General features: G+C 50.6%; 1 protein-coding gene across 1 annotated transcript in view; it reads right to left on the minus strand.

The window, feature by feature from the left end:
• The window catches only part of ZSWIM5 (zinc finger SWIM-type containing 5), a 108,002-nt gene that overhangs the window by 34,051 nt on the left and 56,114 nt on the right, over positions 1–17,837 (minus strand). The window lies entirely within an intron of this gene.

Raw genomic sequence — 17,837 nt, forward strand, 5'->3', positions numbered from 1 at the left:
TCAGGGTGGTGGACAAGGCCACCAAAAGCCATTTGGGCATTACTGCTTGAAGGAGCATATCACCCAAGGACAAAACCCCTACGCTGCCTGCCGATCTCCTAGGAAAGGCAGATCACTACCCACTCGGTCCCCTCCGTTCTCACTTACACCCTGTGTGTGCTGACTTCAGCTTAAATAACCCAGGCAGGCGCCCTACCAACTCTAGCGCCAGAGGAGCGCGCACATGTCCGTGCAAGGGACCAGGGAGCATAGCTGTAACACACACTGTCCCGACAGCTTGCACCGTCACTCAAAATCCAGCCCGCGTACAAGAGCACTTCTGCACCAACACAAACACGCAGCCCGTCTCTTCAGCGAGTTTATTTAACAGCCAAACCCACAGGGGAAGAGCAAAGCCGCTCGGTTCTCGGGCGTTTAAGACTCTCACAGCCTCTTTCTCTCCTGGGAGCGATCCACACCTCCGGCTCGCCAAACTCGCACCGCAACTCACAGGAGCAAGGGCTGGTGGAGAAAGGCCAGCTTGTCTTTTCTTTGATGAGGCAGACAAAAATAAAAAATAAATACATGCAACTCCAGCCTCAGTCCCTCGGCCAGGTAGACAGCTCCTGGCACGACCACAGATCCAGGCTCTGCCACGGAGGGGGAACAAAGAGCCGCCACAGGAACAACGCCTGGACCCGGGGCTAGGAGGAAACCGGTTGTTTTTAGAGCTCTGCCATATCTGCTGCCCCCCTGCGAACCCGCTGCTGGCACTCGAGCCTTCCTCAAAACCCAGCAGCTCCTCAGGGCCAGGGAGTCGCTCTCCAGTGGGACCTGCGTGACAGCCCAAGTTGCTCATGAAAAGCTTAACGTCCCTCAGCCCATGCTGCCTCCAGCCCCGGCCGTGCTGGGAGGGGCTGAAACGCCTGCTCTCACCTTCAGGTGCAAACTGTGGCAAAAAAAAAAGTCCCAACAGTTTTCAAAAGCAGGTGAGGAGTGAAAAATAGGCTAAGATGGAAGGGAAGGTCCTCTGGGTCCGAGGAAGGTGGATATACCGGACGAATGCGAGATAAAGTCAGAGAGAAGAGACTGGATGCTCATTGACCTCATTTTGAAATCAAGGCCGGATTAAGACACCCTAGCTTCTCCCTGGGAGCCCTCCCTAAAAGAGAGCTGCCAAGGGAGCCAAACACCAACCCCTGCACGCCCTCCCAGAAAAGGGACATCCCTGTCTGCCCCCACATCTGCCTTCCCCTTCCCCAGCCGGACACGCCGCCATGCCTTCTCCTCGCCTCCTCCCTTCCCATGAGGAGGACACGGCAGCACGGGCCGGTTAGTGAACGTGCCCGAGGTCACCCGGTGGGTCGGTGCTGGAGAACGGCGCGGCAGCCACGGCCCCGATCCCGGGGCTGCCCGCCTCGGCAGCAGCCCTGCCGGCCTCCCCGAAGAGGATGCTCACTTCTCCCCGTGTCACTTATTACGCCTCTGCTTGAATAGAGGTCTCTGCGGAGTCTGCCATCCCCCTGGAGAAGGCGGCAGACAGCTGAGAGGCCTACAATTAACGGCAGAAGAGGAGAGGGGGTGGGGGGGGAAGATTAAAATACATTAACTGCAACAAACCCTTGTGCGTTTGCCAGCTCTCACAAAGGCTTCCCGAGACAAATTCTACCAGAGGTTTTTAATAAATGGCATCAAAACCCAGCTATTCACTGCCAGTCTCTTTAAAGCCACGCCAAAAACCACATTCAAATCTGATTAAGTGTCAAGGAGGTCTGCTTTCGCTTTAGTGTGAGGGAGGGGAGAGCGGACCCGTGCTGCCGCCGGGCCGCCGGCATCGACGGAGCCCCGCTCCGTCCCGTCCAGCCTCCAAAAGCGGCAGGAGGGGCCAGACGGGACAACCCGCATCCCCCAGGGAGGGAAGGTGCCTCCAGCGGCTTCGTCCCCCCCCCCGCCGCGGCCAGGGAACAGCACGGCTGGGGCCCGCGGCCCCCCCCCCCCCCCCGCACGGAGGCGTCCTCTGGCAGCCGCACTGTATAAATCTCCCGGATAAACTCCAAAGTGTTTATGTTTTACCACTTCTCTGGCCTGCAACGCTTGGCAGGCGGCTCCAATTCGCTGCCAGTTTCTCCCTAGTTTACTTCTGCAAGTTGAAAGGATTGGAAACGACGTTCTTGAGAAATAATATATGTATATACACACATATACACACATATGCGCACACACACATATATAAAAAGCCCTCGAAGACAAATTAGTAGCTATAAACGCTGCCTGAAAATGCTTACGTTACCCGGATCACGGGCCAGATCCTGACTGGGGTAGCCAGAGTAAGGCTGGAGGAGCTCTGCTCATTTAACCGAACAACCTGTTTCACACAGGTGTATGTCCGAAAATATATAAACTGTGGTCTGAATCTCGACACTCCCCATGCTGCTCTGGGCCGCGGTGTTGCCCCAAACGGGTGCCTGTGGCGCTGCCGAGCCGCGGCCCATGCCGGGCAAGGGACGAACGCCGGCAAAACCTGCCAGGTGCCTCCGTTCCCCGGCTCCGCTCGGGAGAAGCGGTGCCGAAGCGTGTGACGCCAGCGGGGTGACATCAGAAATCCCACAAGCCGTGATCCCCCTCCACTCCCGAAGCCGGCGAGAGGATCCTCGCGATTCCTCGCCTGAATTTTCATGCCGAATGGGACCATTTGGTGCATCCGCGGCTGCCAAGTTAATCTGGCATTCGAGCCTGAAGTCAAGTGTCAGTTTAGATTCTAGCTGTCACGGCAGCAGGTCTATTTAAGATAAACTAGAAACTCTATACAAAGCATTTATCAAAAGCTTAGTCGGAAATTAAACACGGCGAGAGAGAGAGAGAGAGAGAGAGGGGAGCTGGCCAGGACAACAGCATTATTTGGGAATATTTACATTAACAAGAGGTAAGCGCGCAGCTCCCCATGCTCAGCCCGGCTCGTCGACCAGACAACCAGGTCTCCGCTATGATGCCGACCCCACGCACCCGTCAGTGGGAGAAGGACTGGCCAAGCCAGCATCGTTCTCACCCTCAAAACCTGGCTTTTACCTACTGATGGGGCAGGACAATTCCTTTAGACGGTCCCTTCATTTTGGGGCTCCAAAACCCTTTCCCTGCCTCTCATGAAGGGTTGGGTATCACCAGATTAGAGGCGGTGGTTAAAAGGTAGGTTATGGTATGGTTACTCCATCATCCACCAAGCACTCACTCCTGGTTCATGCAAAACGCTGTTGCTACCATGCTACAGTGTATGAACCCGCTCCAAGCACGGATAACCCTGGAAAGGACAGTTGTCCCCTGCCCTCCTCGGCGTTCATCCCACATCCCACATGAGCGGGGCAGGCGATGTGGGCACTCCAGCAGCAAGAAACGCAGCCCGGGCCGCGGACGCAGGGCCTGGATAGCGCTAGAGCAAAAACAAATATTTTCCTCTGTGTCCCCCCCTGCATGTTTCAATTTAAGAAGTTCCTACAGCCGAGTGCTTATCCAGGACTTCATCTTTTGTTCCCAGCATACATTTAATATAAACGAATTTGGTGTTTGATTTGCTGCCAGCAAGTGACAGTGCCAGGGCTTGAAAACCATGAAAAAGAAATAATTAAATCTCATCTTTGTAACTACAGATTCATTACACTTCATCTGAGCCTAGTTCTGTCCCAGGAACAGCTTCATTCGCTGCAGCTTGGTTTCTCCCTGCTTCAGATCAGCCTTCTCCTGCTTTGAATACTGGCGGATACCTTATAGTTACTTCCCCATGAATACAGCTTCGGTCCACGTTGCAAAAAGGGCCGAGTTTATACCTGCCCCAGGAGGTTGCTGTGGAAGCATCAAAATGTTACCTGTGTTTGAACAAAACCAGCATAAAAAATGCACTGAACACGGCCACAGATCTCACTGTAGCATGGTGCAGGATTACCGCATCTTCTCCCTAATTCTGCTTGCCCATCGGATGGGGACAAAACGCACCTTTTCCTTGCCAAGGCAGATCTTGGCCCCAAGCCGAAACAAACTCTGCTGCTGCCAGCAGGATGGTGACCTGCCTCTGTCCAGGACTAACCGTGGTCCCAAGATCTCAGAGGCAACCCATGCACTTCACAAAGGAATGGCATGGACAGCTCCACCTGGCTCCTCCTCCACCAGTGGGGCAACAGTTATGTCAAGCAGTCGCAGCAATGAACGAGGCAGGCTGTACTAGGGAGGAGATTTTCCATCCTTGGTCTCACAGAAGAGCTGGGAGGATAACGACCGGGGTGCTTAGAAGATTGCACAGTCCGCCAAAGTCCAGAGTTTACTCCTAGACCCAAATGCAGACGGTTCATCAGTACTAGAACACCAACCTCAGTGTTGAGGGCTCCCAATTCTGAATTCCTGTAGTCTCAGCTCTGATGTTGTATTAGTGCTACAGGATATCATTTTGCCTCTGATTTAAAATAAAACAGACCCTAGAAATGTCTTCTGGGAGTTCATGAGCTCCACACCAGTGGCACTTCTAAACTCATTAGCTGGACAACATTTTGCTTGCAGACACTGCAGGCAGAGAGCAATGCACATCCACAAAATACCCCTGGGCTCTGACACAGCGACGAAGAATCAAGCCTTCAGCAGGAGCTCCAACACAGAAGACTTCCCTGCTAAGACATGGCTGTTAAGGCCTCAACAAAAGCATCTTTAACTGAGATGGAAACTTCTTTGATCTCTAAATCTACTCAACCAAAAGGAGCTTTGCAAACTCTTCTAGTTCCTTAAGAGCAGCCAAGCTTTCAGCTAAGCATTTTTAACCCAGATGTCCATGAGCCAACTATCAGACTGTCTTGCAGCTCCAGTTCACCAGCCGGGGCGGGCTGCGGGGTCCTGGCGTGCAACTGCCTGACCTAAGGATGACTCGGCTGCTCCTGCCATTGCTGCTGGATCAGGCATTCACAGCCTGACATCTTAAGAAAAACCAAAGTTTGCATTTGATCCTGAAAATTGCACTAGTTTATCCAGGACTCTGCAAGCAGCTGATCTCTCCTAGAAGCTAAGATAATCTCTGACAGGAGGATGGAGAAAACAGTTCCTGCTTCAGAGAGCAAAACCACACAGCTGCCCTCTCTGCTCATAAATCAGTCTCTATAACTCCGCTTCTGTGATCCATACAGGGAGAAAATCAAATCAGCCTTAAAATTCTGAATATTAAATCTGATGAAACCTCCTCAAAACATAACCTCAGTCTTGAGTCCTTCAGAAAACCATAGCAGGTAAAACCAACGTGCAAGCTGATTGTATCAAAATATCTGAGGTTCAGAAGGTGGTAAGTTCAAATCATTCCCATAACAAAACAAGTGATGTTGCTCAACCTTTCCAAAACAAACTCAGCTACGAACCTAGTCCTAGACCACACGTGGAAATTTAAACCCAAGAAACAAGCAAAGCCCAGGTATAACCTGCTCCCTTCTCTTAATTGTGTCATCTAGAGCACCCTGAAGTCCTGCATAGAGAAGAAAGAGAAGGACTCTGCAGATACAACACTAGACGGGAACTCGAGAGAGCTCGGCATCGCTCCCCCTCGCAGTTGCTGCTCACAACCATCCCCCAGATTTCACACCACAGCTTGGGCAGGAGTCACAGTTGTCATTCTGAAAAATTAGCTCTCTCTTCAAGCGCAGCACTCACTTGCCTTTCACGGAGCATGAACGCAACCCTGCCAGTAAAGCAGCCTCTACCCAAGATCGGCCTCTGCCAGGATTCAACCCTGGCCCAAAGGAAACCAGGTTCTAGAAATGGTCTGAGGTTGCTGCACAGGCATGGACAACCAGGATCAGTAACACATGACTAATGCAGGGAGCGTGTTTTCAGGTCGCTGTGGCCCCTCTGCCTCCTGCAGACACCCCTCAGTCTTGGGAGGTCTTCGAGGAGCCTCAAGGCACACCCAGGAATGGCCCCGCAGAGGGAGAAGCATGGGCATGGCCACCTGCCTCAATCAGGCACCACTGGCTGGATGCAAGCAGACACTACAGATGAAGAACATACCCCCACATCTGGGAGTTAAAACCACGAGCGTCCTCCAAATAACCGAGGATGATAGTTTGAGCAGGTTCCACTAGCACCAGCAAGGGCACAGTGATGCAAAGCCACCGGGGCAGCTCCCAGCGGTCAGCCACATTTGCTTCTGCGCAGCCCCGGCGGGAGCGCAGCCCCCAGCGCCCCACGTCTAATCAGACTAACCCAATTTCAAATCCGTGTCCGCAGCACGACAGGCTGCTGCCCTATTATGAAGCCGCCCGGAAAGCTGGCACGTAATGGTGATAAATGCACACATCATATGACATTGCCGGGATGACTCTGATGTGGCATCTGCCGGGCTTGACCGAATTCAGTTTCATCAATCTTAATAAACCAAGAGGCCTCGAGTACCCTCTCTCCCTTCCTCTCCCCCACCCATGGGTGATGCCCGGTGGGGTTAACGTTAGAGCTGGTAACCGGGCAGTGTTTTGCTCCCTGCAATACGACTTCCCGGCACAGCAGCAGCTGCTTTGCAGCGTGCAAGACTGCCAGCTCGGCCTGCAGACAAGCAAGAGCTCCGAGAAAGCAAAGGCGAAAGAATACACAGATATTTATGGGACTCAGCAGATGCATACAAGGTAAATTGAAATTCTCAGCGCAAGTCATATACAACTAGGTTAACATGACCCAAATATTTTTAAAATTTCCAAGCCACAGCGGAAAGGTATTTTAAACTAAAATGATTCCAAGCTCTTTAGTGATTAAACGGACTGCAGCTCCAGCTTGTAGTGGAAAAACCATTTGTTTTTCCACTGTGTGAAAGCCATAACTAGCAATGAATAATAATTGCAGCGCTGAGTGTTATTTGTAAGCCATTCTTGGTCACATTTCCGAGCCTTGAAACAGCATCTTTCCAAATGCGAACTTAAAATCAGTCAATATTTGTAATGTAGACAACACCCTTGGGAGGAAGGTGTCTGTGTGCTTACGCGGTAGGAAACGGAGGTTAGTAAAATCTCCAAAAGCTTTCTAGCTACTAGATCAATTCCTCCAGCCGGCTGATCCTGACAATTGCTCAGTCTCTGACCTTGCAGTTGGAAAGGAGATGGGCTCATGAACTCATTTGCACATGACAATGCTCCGGCAAAGTGAATCATCTGCCTCCGATAGTAATGGAGAGTAGTGCTCAGCGCAGCCCTCCCAGGCTCCATTCAGGCAGCGCAGGGCTGGCCTTTTGTGCTGCAAGTGCAAGAAAGACTCCGCTGAAGATGTGTGCAATTAAACCCACTTTTCTTGTTGCTCTTTTGATTCAGCAGAGCTCAATGAGAGGCACCCCAGGCAGGTGTTGTCACACACAGATAAAATGTGCCTTTTCAGAGCGCTCAGCGGACAAAAAGAAAGAGGTAAAGGCTGAATCAATTGCAATTTCTCCCTTGCAAAATAGGGAATCCGTGTTTGGCGAGGTTCAACAAGAGGAGAGCATCTGAATTTGCATCCTGCCCCCTCCCCAAAGTCACTTCTTTCCCGATACACGGCTGCCGCACAGGAAGGTGCGGAGGGAGCCCTTCACGGGGAGGACGGGTGCTGGATCACCCGGCGACGCTCATGCAGCGCGACGCCTGGTGCTTTCTGTGCGTGACATTTCCCCTCGCCTCCCCCCCACACCCCCCACCCTGCCCCCACCACACACACGCTCCCTTCCTCCATCATTACCACCCAAGAAAAGCAGCCCCGGCTTCCCCGAGCTCCGGAAGACGGTTACACCCCCCAGCCCCGAGCCACCGCTGCAGCTGAGCTGATGCCAGAGGAGCTGTAACAAAGAGCCACGGCGAACCGGGGAGCTTCGTCCGGGAGCATGACGGGACCCGGACGGACGGGAAGCACCATGGCCGCAAGCGTGTCCACCCGCGGGCACGTGCCCGAGGCCTCCAGCCCGAACCGCCACCGGCCTGGAGAAACGCCATGGCGCTGGGCATGCCGGGGAAGCAGCGCGGGCTGCAGCTTTAAGCAGGGAGGCTGCGAGGAGCCTTGTTTGTGCCGGAGGTGGCCGTAAGCGGCTCGGAGCAGCTGAGTAAGCTGGAGGGACGCTCGCGCCGCCATCTGCTCCCGTCCCAGCACACCTCCTGCAAATGAAGAGTCAATCCGCCAGTTTCTATTCCTGTTAACCTCTAATCAGCCACACGGCCCGGCCTCTGCTCCGCTCTTTATCCGAGCCAGCTAATGCGTGAAGCGCGCCGCGCTTCCCATCTGTGCCAGCATTAGTAGAGTTAAAGGACAATGCCGTTTCCCTGTCCCAAGCATTCACTTACACAGATGCCCTTGTATTAACTCAATTTCCCAGTGATTTCCATTATTACCCTTACGAGATTTCTGGTGTTTGTTTATCTAGGAGCCTGAAATGCAGTTCTTTCTCCCCTCCCCAGCCCCTGCTCAGCTCAGGGGGGGAGGTCTGACCATGTCCGCGCTCCGGCAGGCTGGTCCTGCTCAGTGACATTCTCCCAAAATAGCCAAAACCGCTCCCACCTTCCTCCCAGCCCGCAGCGCTCTTTGTCGCCCATTCAAACCTAAAAACGCTGCTCCTGGCTCCAAGCGCGAAAACGCCCCAGCCTGCATCCTCTGCCACATCCTTCCGCCACCCCTCAACACATGTGGTTGTTTTAATCTATCCAGATACGCAACCCTTCCTCTGAGGGCATACGGTCTGGGGGAAGAAGGGAAAAAACACAATCAGTTTTAAAGCCCTGACTGATTTCCTCTGCTAATCTGCGGCCCTGCGAGCTGAATTCCTGTGCTAGCAGCCCGGACCAAATCCAAGCATCGTTTTTGCAGCAACATAAGCAACATAGAGGGCTCGCAGAGAGGAAGAGTTCACCACATCTTTGCTAACATGTACCGCATGCATAATAACTGGTGGCAAAACGCTGTCAAGTCTCTGTTCTTGACTGCTACGGTACATTTCACGGTAAGCTTAAAAATAAAGAACTTACTTAAAACCAAGAGAAAATTAGGAAGATAGCATCAGTACGTGCAGTAAATTCATTGGGAGGACGGGTGAGTGCAAGGGCTCTAAATCAAGAGATAAAAAGGAGCGCTTCTCCGTGCGATAATCCCCGAAGTATCGACCTTCTCTCTGTGTTTGTTAACGGCTGTATCTGAACAAGGAGCAACATGACTCCTTGTTATTACTCAGGTGTTTTCTCACAAGATACAGGGTTATTTCCAAGCATGAAAGAAAATACCCACGAAGAGGAGATTCGCTTTGGCCGGAGTCTGCGCGTCCCACCGGTTCACACCGCCACACAGAGCCGGCCCAGCTCCGCGCCGTCACCACCGCCAAAAGCCTCGGGGACACCAACACAGCACGCCAGATCTCGCACGCGAGGCTCGATCTTGAGCTGCGGTCAACGACCGACTTCAGTGGAGCCACCCAGATTTCCAGCAGCTGAGAAGCTGGCTTCGTAACATATAAAAGGGTCTTAATTAGGAAATGCCTCTCATCCACGCATGAAAGCGTCGCTCCTGCGGACTCGTGGATCTTCGCCGCGTTCGAGAGCTCGCGGCGCTGTTTGCCCCGTGGTCTTTTTTATGTGGTGATATGTGCAACCCGCTTCGCCCCGCAAAAGAAAAACCATAATCCCAACTGCTAAAAGCAAATGCCAAGTGCGCCAGAAGCCTTTGCAAAACGCCGCCGTTGTTTGCGTGGCCGCGCCATGGCCAGCAGGACCCGGCCGCTTTGTGCCGCCCGCAAGCCGAACCGGCTGGGGCAGCAGGGATTTCACATCCAGACCTAGTCAGCCCCGGGCTTCGCACTTTATTGCAATCAGCAGGCACCAAACCGGCCGTTTAGCGGGTCACGGCAGCAGCAGCACGTGAACATGACCTGGCAGTTCAGGAGCAGCTTTGCTTAAGGAATCTGGGAGGACTAAGAAAGCGCTCGGATACACCCAGCCTTCGGATGCACCCAGCCACAGAGAAAGGCTGAACTTCAGGGGAGAAGCCATGGGGCCAGCAGCTCCGGCTGAATAAAAAGTGAGTTATGTCTATGTAATCCTGTTAAATTGGTCAGAGCCTCCTTGCACTCGCCATTTCTGGCTCCTGGTGTGCGCTCGTCCCGCTGCACCTTCTGGTAGGGCAAGAAGTTACTCCAGCGCCAGTAACATCCTTTTCTCTCCGCGAATTTGCTCCCATTGTTGACCTGCTTTTCCGAGATGCGGCCTCCCTCCTGTGTTGGCAACTTTTCCGGGCCTTTTTGCTCCCCGCAGTCCTGGCCTGGCCTCGGGCTGGGGAACAGCGCTGGCTTCTGCCTCGAACCAGAAGCAGCTCCGGGGCGACAGGTCAGGCGCGGGGTTAAGAGGGAGATGGGGAGGGAAGAGAAAGGAAGGTTTGCCCAGACCTGCAGATGGTGATGTGTTAAGGCAGTGTGTTAACCTCCCTCCCCACACAAGCCACGTCCAAAGGAAAAAAAACACGACACAATACCCACCAACAAATTCAAAAGCCCAAGCAAGCCCCAGCGCATCGTGATGTGTTTTGCTCACACGTCTTTGTTTTGCAAGGGGCAGGACCAGCAGCCGGTCCAGCACGCGCACCCCGCGCCGCGTCAGAGTGAAACCAGGGCATCGCACAGCAATGGAGGGAAGCAGAACACAACCCTGGTCCTCCCCGAGATACCAGACCTTAAAATAGCAGCTCTACAATTTATAGGGAAGCTATTAGTTATAATTTTCCTGGCCCTCAGAAGCCTTCTGAGGCTATGAGGCAGCCTAGATTCAAGAACAAAATCTGCTCCAAATTCTTCCCCCCAAAAGATATTTTTTTCCCATTAAAAATAGCTCTGCATCTTTTTTTTTAAGAAATGGAGGATAAAATCTGACTTTCTAAGTTATTGGCAGTATTGTCAACATTACTACTTATCGAGCATTTCAATAGCATTTGCGGTAACAGTCTCAGTAACAGGTTTGCTGCAAAGGTCAATTAACTTCCTTCAGGTAAACCTTGTTTTTAAGCACAGAAAAGGGCTCTGCACTGAAAACGCTCCCCGAAAATGGATAAAAAAATTGAAATTTCAGCACTTCTTGTCTGCTCTCCATCCACCCATTGTGTAGCTGGGCCCAGACCCCAGCCGCAGGCTTGGGGCGAGGACGCAGCGCGGTTCGGCTAGCAGCGATGCTGAGGGGTCTGTGCAACCCCGCATCACCTTGAGCCTGGGCAGGTGAAGCCCCTTGGGGTGTTCAAAGCCCTCCTGGACACATCCTGATAAAAGCATCTTGCAAGAACAGCCTTTGGAGAAGTGTTGGCAGCAGCCAGCTAATCTCCAAAGAGTGGTCTCAGGATGGTGGGTCAAGCTTGCTCTGTTTTTCTGCTATTTATCTGCATTTCTGCCATTCCTTCCTTATTGCTCGTCCCTTCCAGATGCAGAAAACGAGGCTGGATTGACGTTTTTGGAAGGTCTTTGGACCTTTACAGAAGATGAGACACTTCATCCCCAAGGAAAGAGTTGTCCCTGCATGGGAACTGTATTTCTGAAGGTAAATAAGGAACAGCTTCACCTCCCCTCCAGCAACCAGTCCAAACCGCTGCTGGCCCCCAATCCGGAGCAGCTGGAGCCCCATGCAGCAAAGCCCAATTTGGGTTGCAATGCCGACAGCTAGCTTCCCCGCACGCGCCTGCATTAGATAAGGATGCACTTTCCTGCCAAGCTTTACAACCCCAATTTATAATAAACTCATCTCTCTTTCTTTTGCTATTGAATTTCACTGAGGAGATCACAGCCAAACATTTTTACATCGTAGAAATGTTATTATGATTCTTAAAAGGCTAAGCTCACTTCGGTAGTTTCACAAAAAGTTAGTGGTTTCCATTTTTTTTCCCCCAAACCAATATAGCTTAAATTTCAGCGCTTTTTAGGGCTGGTCTATATAGGGAAATTAACTTGTTATTGCAGAACAAATTATTCAGCAATTGCTATTCCAGATCAGCTCCCTCTGTGGACACTTTATTCCAGAAAAATTTTGGAATACGTTGTGAGTGTATTAATTATTCCAGAAGGATGTGACTTTAACTCCAGGACAGGGAGTCATTCACGAGTAACTGCTGCAGAACAGCACCCTGTAGTAGCTATGTTGGTCACCAACCCTATATATGCAGGCCTTTAAACCACTGCATAAAAGGCACCGGCCGATGAAGTTTTTCTGAATATCTCATTAGCCTGGGCTGGGAGAAGGCTAGGCAGCTTCTGCCCACAGCCAGGTCCCACATTACCTCCTCAGAAGAAAAAAGATGGGCACAGCCTGAAAGAGATGGATCCCAGGAAAGCTGGAGGGGGATGGCAGGCTGGGGTAGGTTTCTGCAGAGCTTAATTCCCAGGTTCTGACAGCAAGAGCCAAGAGGAACATCATTCCCACACCAGGACACTTCCCATGGTGAGAAGCACAGTCAGAGTTCTTCCTAAAATGGCTTTTGATTTTCTGCGTGGACACATCACTTGCCCCCATGCCCTGCTTCCCATTATGGAAGGGGTGGCAATGTTTCTGCACATCCCTGGGGGACCGCCAGGTTTTCATCCGTGTGTGACACATGTTGATGGCACCTGTGAGGCACCTGCACTAAGTCCGAGCGCAGCCAGTGGAGGGACCTGCACAGTATCCAAATGGGTTGTAGCAGCTCCCAAACCCAACCACCTGAATCACGCTGGCAGATGAGTTTTCTGATTCTTCCACAAGGACCATGTGTTCGCTGCATTCCCACTAGTCCTAGCAAAACTACAGATCACACCCAAATTGACTAAAACAAATACCGAGTCAACTCCAAGGACTGCAACAGCTGTGCCACAGCAGCCGGACTCCTTGCCATCTTCTTGACCAGGCAATTTCCCAACACTCACAAATCATATTACAAAAAGTATCCCTGAAACACTGTCCACCGATATCCACGAAGCTCAACACATTTCAAAGGCAACAGCAAGGCACTATTCCTAATGCAACTACTTGAAAATCTAAGAGGAAGAAGACCAATCCAAGCAAGGCCAGTACACACAAATTTATCAGTATCACCTTTCTGGAGAGTCCATGGAGCAAAGATTGGGGTCATGTTTGATTAGCAGTCAAATCATCCAATTTTACACAATGAAAACATTCTGCAGAACAGTAATCACGCTTTAAATAAAACAACACTTAAAAAACCCGCTTTGATCACATTGTTTTCACATGACCCTCCTGAAAAGTCAGGAAGGCAGCAGGAGGTCTGCAGAGCAAAGAGCTCCCTAGCAGTCATCCTTGCTCGAAAGGAAGGCAGTTGGGAGACAGATGCCTCACAAAGAAGCTCAGCTCTTCAAGATCAGCAGTTTTCAGCCTCTTTAGTATGCAGCCCCCTACAAGATCTTTCATGAGAAGCAGATTCTAGTGCAGTGATTTTAAGCCTTTCAACATTACACTTGCTCCTTCCGGTTCCTTCTCCTAATTTCATACAACGGGACCATACCTGTGCCCAATATTCCCCCCAGGATCTCCCAACTGCATATCAAGAGCCTCTGTTTCAGCTGAAATCCAAAAAGCTGTCCCAGAGGACCCACAACAAACTGTAAAACATTAGTTCTTCTGTTTTTCAAGTTCAAGATGACTCCACTGCATAGCAGTCTTCAGAATTATAAAGGGCTGCAAAAACTGATAACCAGTGAAATCTGAACCATCACTTCTTTGGGTTGGAGGCAGTTTACAGGCTGCCTCTGTAAAACTCATGTTTCTGATTAAAAACTTAACAGATTTTTTGCTGGAAAAACATTGTTATTCAATACACAGACTAGACTGCAGGCTCCTTCGTTTGCTTTTGGTGCAGTGCAAACATCTAAAATGACACCGCATAATGACAAGAACTGTCATCAGGACGACTGGTGCTACAATATAAAGGAAAAAAAGATGCAGACGCACAACGAAGGAAAGATCCATTTGTTCTCTTTGGAATTGGTCAGAATTAAAACAAAAGGAAACCTAAGTTGAGCAGTTAACACTAAATCCAGGGAACTGAAAGGAAAGGAGAAAATTGTGAAGTGAGCCATTTAGCAGTGGGTTTTCTGCCATTATGTGGCATGAAGCCCTTCTGGCATCCTTAACCACAGATGTATTTTAGTAATTACATCTACAAAGAGGAAAAGGGAAAAGGGAAAAGGGAAAAGGGAAAAGGGAAAAGGGAAAAGGGAAAAGGGAAAAGGGAAAAGGGAAAAGGGAAAAGGGAAAAGGGAAAAGGGAAAAGGGAAAAGGGAAAAGGGAAAAGGGAAAGAGTCCTGCAATATTCTGGGCAACTATCTGCTCGCTGGCTGAAATACAAAGTGAAAGCCCCACATAATTGAATCACCACCCCTCCAGCCTCCCAAAGCCATTGAGAGCTCGCATTGACGCCCCATTTGCTCCGCAGCCCAAGCCAAGCAGGGCTCCCTGGCAGGAGATGCCACGCATGCCAGATAATTATCAGAAGATTTATTTCAATTTGGAATTTGAAGCAATCAAAACTCAGTGAGTTCATCAAAACAGAACAGAAATGAAGTAAAAAGCAAAAACAGATGAGTGACTCCAGAGTTTATTCCTCTCTTCCCTTTGAAAGGGGGAGCCAGTAATATGAGACAACACAGTTTAAGAGTTTTACCCACAACCTCAGCAAAGCGTTTTAGAAATTGTCCTAATCATCATATAACCTGACTATTACATGGTGCTTCCACTTAGAGACATATGGTTGGAAACCAAAAGAAGAAAGTCTTCTGCAGACCCTCAAAACAACGCTCTGGCGAGGAAGGGAAGATGAGGGCTGAACTTTAAGAAGACAGTCCCAAACAGCAGGATCGTATGAATACCAAAGCCTCGAACACCAGCTCCACAAAAAGCAAATAAGCTGGACATCTCGCCATGCAATGCATACACTTCACAGCCCCCGTGGCAGGTGTAAAGAGCCAAAGTGGTATTCGCCTGGGTAGTGGATGTGTTTCCTTCCTCCTTAACCTCCGAGTCCCAAGGAGTCCTGGGCACAGGCAGAGCATGGGGCAGTGCAAGAGGCGCAGGAAGCCGCCCCTACTCATTTGCCTGCTGCAATGTACTCCACAGCAAAACGTTAATCATACATCTCCCCACGTTCCCGCTGAAGCACAGCAAGAAAGAAAAATGCCAACCTGCTTAGCCTGGACCATTAAAATCTCCATCCTTTTTGTTTCTAAAGCAGAAACCAGAACAGCTCTGATTGCTCGACAAGCGCCTGTCTCAGGCCCCGAGGAGAGGGGGCTCTGCTCCGACATCTTGCAGCTGAGATTGCGCACATCAGCAGAAACCAGCAAGCCTGTTTTGCAACTCTAAAGATAAAACTGCCCAAACAACTGAATTGTTGAGGAAGGTCTGAAAAACTGCTTCCTAAATGGAGCCTGGAGGCCAGAGAAAAGTTCCTGGCCCCGGGGAAAGTGGTACCTACTGCAATTTGAGTTCAGCTCAACCCCTTCCTAGCCCAGGGCTTGCAGGCAGGCTGGGCTTTAGCATGGGCAAGTCTGAGCTGGTACCAGCAAACTCAGTTACCAACTTGCTACATCTCCCAAATTTACCACCATGAGGAAAACCCAGGTCAGTGTCGACAAGCTGCCCAGCTCACTTCTGCAACAAGCAAATCCCAGTTTTAAGCACCACAGCCACACATTTTGAACCTTGCATTCTGGCGGCTCACCAAAGGAACCAGTCTACCTATGAATTTCAGAATGAATCCCTCAAATTTTCCATTAGGCCATTTAAATCTACAGACATCCCTCCCAAAAGGGCAAATGGAGGTTCTCCATAATAGCCTCTCCAGCAGAGAGAGCCACATGCCCCAAGTAACATTTACAGCCTTACTGGGTCTCTGGCCCAGCATGAGAGAATTTACACTCACAAATACAAGAGCTTGGAGAACCAAGGCGATTAACCAAGGCCATATATGAGGTTTAGACGCAAAGGAACAGCCTACAGGGAAGATCCACCAGAACAGCAGACAATCTGGCTAGTCCAGGAGCCCGCTCTTGGTGAGGGGCTCAGTGAAAACAATGTGTTTAGATACAACCGGGCTCTTTCCTCCTTGGCAGGCACCTCAGGCCCCCCGTGTTGCCTGAATCACAGCGCTTTTCAACCGTTATTTGCTCCCTTTGCAATGACCCCAGTCCGCTGAGCAAGAATGGGGGTCCCTCTTCCCCTCAACTTCCCCGCTTCCTCCCCAACCTCATTTTTCTGTGAGGCAGAAAACAAGGCAGTAAACACAATTGCTGGTGAACGTCAAGATCGCAACCCAAATCGACAGCTCGCACTTCTCACCTCCCTCCAGAGCAGCTGGCTGGAAAGCTAAGATCAAAGAGGGAAAGAAGCCCATGCTCCACCACTACCTCTCTGGAAAGGAAACCTCCCATTAGACAAGCAGCCCTCCCTTCCCCACAGGCTACGTTCTTGCGCTCAACCTTGAATGTTTGCAAGGTTTCAGTAAACTCAGGAGGTCAGGTTTTCCAGGAACTGCCTCATTCCAATGGAAACCAAGCAGAATATGGCGCATAATTGCAAACTAAATTGCTCTAATGAAAGGGGTCAGGGCAAACGCTGGGAAAGTCACCCTAGCTGAGATCACACCTGAAAATTGATCCATCCAGGTCGATTCAGTCGTGCCCCCGATGCTGTTAACTAGGTTTCCTGCTGTTGCCTAGCAACTATAACAGTTTGCTGCACTGACGTGCGTCAGGCATTAAATACCCTCACACTTTGTTTTTGCAGATGAGGAACCGTGAGGAGATAAAATAAAGAGGCCATTTTCTTCTCCAAGAGGTGCCATCTCAGCATCTGTTTGACACGAGTGAGCACCCTTCGGGACGCCGGCCCATGGTATGCGCAGGAAAGTGATGGGTGAGCAAACCATTTGGGGGATGAAAAGGCCCCAACGGGCACCTCCAACAGCCGATGCCATGGGTAGGGGCAACACGACTCAGGGCATGTGCTGCAAAACGAGCTCAGGGGCAAGGACATGTGGAGAAGACCTCCTCGTAGGTTCATATGTCCCCCACCAAGCTCCTCCAGCCCACGCTGAACCACTGGTCAACTTCCGAGCAAGAGGAAAGCACCCGGCTGGGCTCCCCCAAACAAGGTGCACAGAGAGAGTTTCTGGGAGCTTTTCACTGAAATACAAAGTGAAAACTTTCCTTAAGGATGAAATTAAAGAGAGAAATATTTATACACAAAGAGCCAGATTCCGCCCACTGTGTTCCTCTGTGAGTGGGACTGCTTTTCCAAGCCTTGCTCCATGTGCATCAGCATTATCAGCTCTGCAATACTGGATGTTTTCCTTAAATCCCCAACTTCTGGAGTCATGGGAGAACTTTGGCTATCATAGACACTTCAAGCGGAGATGAGAGAGAGCTTAAAAACACAAAAAACCATTCATAAATGGAACTCAATCTTCTTTTCAAAGCTCCTAACATTTTTAAAAGTTCTGATCTTTCTGACTTGGCTCAGGACTTCTAAGCGCTCAGCTTCAGCTATTCTGTGATTTTATTTGCTAGAGAAACACACATTAGATTTTGCTGTTCTTCTACTCTGCACACGTATCTCCGCCCTCACTATGGGCTAATGCTCTGGCCTCACACTGATCTAATTCACACATGTCCCAACTCCAGCAGCATCTAGATGTTCCCACACAAAGCATACACACAATGCCCAGGTCCAGACAACCTCCGAATCTAATGCAGCTTCAGCTCTCATAGATGCCTGAAGGATGGGGCCACACATTCCCAGAGCCCAGCAAGGGCTGAGATCTGACCAGCACCGTGCACCTAACAACAATGCTCATCTGGAGACCAACAGATGGGATTGCCTGCAGGC

The sequence above is a fragment of the Dromaius novaehollandiae genome, chromosome 8 (assembly GCF_036370855.1).
Source record: "Dromaius novaehollandiae isolate bDroNov1 chromosome 8, bDroNov1.hap1, whole genome shotgun sequence".
In the NCBI taxonomy this organism is placed as follows: Eukaryota; Metazoa; Chordata; class Aves; order Casuariiformes; family Dromaiidae; genus Dromaius; species Dromaius novaehollandiae.